General features: G+C 41.5%; 1 pseudogene; it reads right to left on the minus strand.

Annotated features, from left to right (window-relative positions):
- Positions 1-474: 474 nt before the first annotated feature.
- LOC114704368 lies at positions 475-1,323 on the minus strand (annotated as a pseudogene).
- Between the last annotated feature and the right edge of the window lie 4,442 nt (positions 1,324-5,765).

A 5,765-nucleotide genomic window follows, 5' to 3' on the forward strand; every position in this document is an offset into this window, starting at 1 on the left:
TTTGTGATGACAGGTAACAGCCATTACATGTGATTCTTTGAATCTCCCCTAACTTCCTAAAGAGAAAGTCCTAGCATACCAAAGTGCATTAAGTATATTTATGCCTCAGGTGCATTGTACTAAACTGCCCTTCTGAAAGATGGCGCCAATTTACAACCCTACAGTCCCGTTTCCAGCTCATACGCCAGGAAATGGGTGTTCTCGCCAGATTTCACTGTTGTCAGTTTAACAGGAGAAATGATTGACAAGGTTTGGGCTTGCTTTGTTCTCTTACATTTCTGCAGGATGTTGTCTTCCTTCTGGATTCTGGAGGTGTGGGTATCTTGGAGTGCAATGCCTCTCTTTCTATGTTCTTCTTTCCAGGCAAAGGCATGAAGACCACATAGTTGCGCTGTTTTTGTTTAAGCAAAATCCCCCAAAGACTAGAAGTAGTAGTAAGTCTCCTCGTAAGTGTAAAACAGCAGCCATGCTGTTTTAATTTCTTGGCGGTAAAACAGAACTCTGGGCCATGTTCTTCAGGTTACAAAGCGTTTCTGACCATTCCATTGTCCCTATTTGAGGTATGGTCGTAAGGAGTAAACTTTTGGTTTTGTTGGCATTTTCTTTCATGGTCTTTAAAACCCCATCCACTGACACCGCTTCTTCATGCTCCTTCCAACAATCATAATCGGTTGCTGTGACAATACTTGCATAGCAAATTCCAGCCTCCTTAGTAAGCACCACCTCTGGAACTGTAGTCATATTGATAACATCTGCACCCCAAGTGCGGAACACAAAGCTTTCTGCCCAAGAGCTGAAACGAGGTCCCTCAGTTGTGACTATTGTCCCCTTTGAATGGCATCGAAGTCCAAGCTTCTTAGCTGTTTCTATGAGGACTTCTCTTGTTTTGGGGCAAAACGGTTCAGCCATTGGGATGTGGCACACTCCTCTGGCACCACAGTGACTTCCATCATAGAAGGAAGGTCTGAGGCCTCAGGGATGTCCTGTCAATGAACTGATGGATGATGACTATGTCACCAGATCCTTTCTCAAGGACCCACAAGCTGTGGTCACTATGACATGTGTACAACCCTCTTCCTTCAAAGCCCAGATGTTTGCCTTGTAGTTGACTTTTGAGGGCATGATGGTATGCTGTCTCCCATGTCTTGCAAGCAATACACAGTCAATGTTTTTTATCTTCCCCAAAATTAAGGCATCAGATGACTTGCCAAATGGAGTATCCACATACTTCTCAGTTCTTCCTTCTAAAATTTCTGGATCATCCAAGCCCGTTCCACCAATTATTCCAATCTTCACCACAGCGCAGGTGGCACCCGAGGCCATGTCTGCACCAGGGGAGTCCTCCATGAGCCAGAGCGCTGGACCGGGAGGAGACTGAGGGGCCAGCGCAGCGCGGGAGTCTATTTCATGTTTTATTTATTTATTTATTTTGGTTTTTCGAGACAGGGTTTCTCCGTGTAGCTTTGCGCCTTTCCTGGAACTCACTTGGTAGCCCAGGCTGGCCTCGAACTTTTTATGTGTACTGTGTGTCCTTTCTAGATAGAGCCGAGGATCTGTAGACAAATTTCTAAACGGTCTTATTAAATTAAAAAACACGGAGCCAGATATGGGGTGAAAACCTGAGAGATCGGGGAAATCGGGAAAGCCACAGCTAACCTCACCTCACCAACTCCACGGCTTCCAAAGAGCAATATACTTCCTGTCTAACCACACCTATATGCCTTGCTGTTCTATCATCTGATTTGCTTTCTCTGTCCAGCTACATCACTTCTTCTTCCTGCCCAGCTCTGTCACTTCCTGCCTGTCTGTACAGACCTCCAGGCCTCCACGGTTAGCTAGTGTTGGAATTTAAGGCACATGCCACCACATCTGGCTCTGTTCCCAGTGTGGCCTTGAACTCACATAGATCCAGACAGATCCTGCCTCCCAACTGATAGGATTAAAGGCATGTGTTAACATTGCATGGCTTTTGTGTTTACTTATAATGGCTGACTTATTCCTCTGATTTCCAGGCAAGCTTTATTTATTATAGCACAAATAAAATATCACCATAGGGATTGTATTTTATCAGTCAGCTGCAATCTTAGTGATTGACAGGAAGTAGACCAACAATAAAGATGGTTTAAGACTGCTAATTGAATAATATTGTTTTGAGGGGAAGGGATGGATGGATGGATGAATGGATGGATGGATAGATAGATAGATAGATAGATAGATAGATAGATAGATAGATAAATGTAGATATTGATGTAAATATATGGGGATGTACTCTGCATTCTTACACTTTAGAGATACTTTCTGCTCTTTTGTTTCTTAGATCATAGCTTCATTTAATTGATGTTTTCTTAATCCTGCAACTGAAGTCAAGACATAGAATTAAACTAGCTTAAGAAATAATTTCACTGTACCATTTAGATGCCATGAAGACTGGTAATCTGAGATAAAATACTGAAGCTTTCTTCATTGTGGCTTGAATAAAGAATTAGAAAGTACCCTATCTACAATCATAGAGAAGATGAAAAATCTAAGTCTATGACCCTTCTGTCATAATTCCTTCTTGTCATTGGGCAAATATCTTTTTCTTGAATATCTATGTGTGGAATAATCCTTCTGTTCACTGTGAATATGTATTACTCTCATTGGTTAATAAAAAGCTGACAGCTCAGTAGCTGGGCAGGAAGTTAGGTAGTAAGGCCAAAGTGACAATGAAGGGATAAGGAAAGGTAGAGTTAGAGGAGATGCCAGTCAGCTGCTGAATAAGCAGAATGTGTAGAAAAGGAGGTAATAAGCCATGAGCCATGCAGCAAAGCATAAATAGAAATATGGATTAACTTAAATTTAAGAATTAGCTAGTAACAAGCCTGAGCTATTGGTTGAGCATTTATAAATGATATTAAGTCTCAGTGTGGTTATTTGGAAGCAGCTACCAGGATGGGGAACAGGTGGTCAGGACAGGAAAACTTCCTGCTACAATCCTCTAAGCTTCTGATTTTAAATGTGCAAAGGTTTCACACCACTGACTTGCCATTAATAATGCCCTCTCTCCTTAATGGATCAAGACAACTTTTTACTGGAATAGAATTGGCATGATCAGAATAAAAGAGAACCAGAAGGAGTAAATTTTCATAGCAAAGCAGAAAGTACTCATAAATATCTTAGATGTAAAGGCATTAACACTTCCAAGAGACTTGTTATTAACAGAATAATATTTATAGCATGTGGGCTTATTTAACAAGTATCCTCCAAATAACTCAAAATAAAAAGGAATTTGGTAAAGATAGTTGGTCAGATAAGCTGATTCTCTAAATAAGTAATTAATATTGGTGAAAAATAAAACAAACAACTTCCTAAGCTCTTCAAATACTTTCTAGGCATTAAGTAAATGTTTGGTGAAAAAATTACCTAGCAAGATATGTGTAGCCTATTAGCCAGAATATCCATCAGTGGGATGCACGTTCTAGACTATGCTGCAATTTTCCCTAAAACATGAAAGAATTTATTGTATGGATTTTATTATTGTTGTTGTTTTAACAAGCATTGTCTATCTGACCTTTTTCTAACATCACTACACTCATTTGTTAACAAAGTCTGAACTAGACATTCATGTTTAGAATTCTCAATGCAAATTACCATAGTTAGACTTTGGTGTCTTTTGAAATGTCTTTATTTTTTGTTGTTACTGATTTAAAGAGTTATCTAGAGTTATAATTCCCATGAACAATCACTTGTGTGCATCTGAGAAGACACTGTATGGGAATAAAAGTTTGAGAGAAATTAAATAATATAATGTTATTAACTGCAAAATTGCTTGACTGATAATAAAATGGAGATGAATAATTTGCATGCTCATAAGTAGTATTATACTGGTTAAGAAATCAGGACGATATTTTTTTCTAAGTTGGTAGTGAAAATTAAAAGTTCTTAAAAAATCAAGGTTCACCCATCCTGCCCCCAACTTCCCTTCTGGACCAGAGGTGAGTATCCGGGCCCAACCCGGACCCCATCCCTGGGCACCAGCCACTCCAGGAAGACCTGCACTTGGCCCCAGGTTCTGCCCACCGGGCAGGTCCCCTTCTAGCCCCACCGGGAGGGATCCCCTTTTCCAAGCCCCCCGGCAGCCCCTGCAATCTCCGTGCCCTCCCCCACGCCCATCTGCCCGAGACCCCAGCCACTTCCTGAAACTTAGAGACCAGCCCCCAGCTCCTACCCTGCCCCCGACTTCCCTTCTGGACCAGTGGTGAGTATCCGGGACCAACCCGGACCCCATCCCTGGGCACCAGCCACTCCGGGAAGACCTGCGCAACTTGGCCCCAGGTTCTGGCCACTGGGCAGATCCCCTTCTAGCCCCACCTGGAGGGATCCCCTTTTCCAAGTGCCCCCTGGCAGCCCCTGCAATCTCCACGCCCTGCCCCCATGCCCATGTGCCTGAGACCCCAGCCACTTCCTGAGACTAAGAGACCAGCACCCAGCTCCCATCCTGCCCCTGACTTCCCTTCTGGACCAGAGACTTCCAGTCCAGATAAGAGCTTCCATCCTGCCCCTGAGTTCCCATTTGGACAAGAGAACTCCCATCTGGACAAGAGAGAGAGACTTCCTGAATCTGTCAGCTCTTTCTGAACCAAGTACACTGATAAGACCAAGAAGGAACCACAAGGAGATGGGCAGACGTCAAGGCAGAAGTACATACAACAAAATGAAGAGCAATACAGCATCACCAGAACCGAGCCCGCCTCCAACATTTAGACCTGAACATCAAAAATTGGAAGAAGCAGAAGAAAGTAGCCTTATGAGTAACATCATGAAGAAGGTAGAGGCTTGTGTAGAGGAAAAGACAAGAAAATTGGAAGAATGCTGTAAACAACTAGAGGAAAGGGCAAACAAATTAGAAGAAAACAATAAAGTCCTGCAAGAAAACAATAAAGTCCTGAGAGAAAACAATAAAGTCCTGGAAGAAAACAATAAAGTACTGGAAGAAAACAATAAAGTACTGGAAGAAAACAATAAAGTACTGAAAGAAAATCATGAAAAAGCAATGAAACAAATAAAGGAAACAGTCCAAGACCTGAAAAGGCAAATTGAAAAAAAAAGAAGACACAAACAGAGGGAATGCTGGAAATAGAAAACCTGAGTAAAAGATCGGGAACTTCAGATGCAAGTATAACCAACAGAATGCAAGAGATGGAAGAGAGGATCTCTGACATTGAAGATACAGTAGAAGAAATAGTTTCATTAGTCGAAGGAAACACTAAAGCCAGCAAAGTCATGAACCAAAATGTCCAAGAAATTGGGGACACCATGAAAAGACCAAACCTACGAATTATAGGGATAGAAGAAAGTGAAGAATACCAACTCAAAGGCACAGAAAATATATTCAACAAAATTATAGAAGAAAACTTCCCCAACTTAAAGAAGGAAATGCCTATGAAGATACAAGAAGCCTATAGAACACCAAACAGACTAGACCCTCCTGTGTTCTATCAGACCACCATGGTTTAAAGTTAGATTTCAACAACAACAAAAACTACAGAAAACCTACAATCTCATGGAAACTGAATAATGCTCAACTGAATCACCAATGGGTTAAGGAAGAAATAAAGAAATTAAAGACTTCCTAGAGATCAATGAAAATGAAGACACCACATACCCAAACTTATGGGACACTAAGAAAGCAGTGCTAAGAGGGAAATTCATAGCACTAAATGCCCACATAAAGAAGTTGGAGAAATCCCACACTAGTGACTTAACAGCATAACTGAAAGCTCTTA

The sequence above is a fragment of the Peromyscus leucopus genome, chromosome 4 (assembly GCF_004664715.2).
Source record: "Peromyscus leucopus breed LL Stock chromosome 4, UCI_PerLeu_2.1, whole genome shotgun sequence".
Classification (NCBI taxonomy): domain Eukaryota; kingdom Metazoa; phylum Chordata; class Mammalia; order Rodentia; family Cricetidae; genus Peromyscus; species Peromyscus leucopus.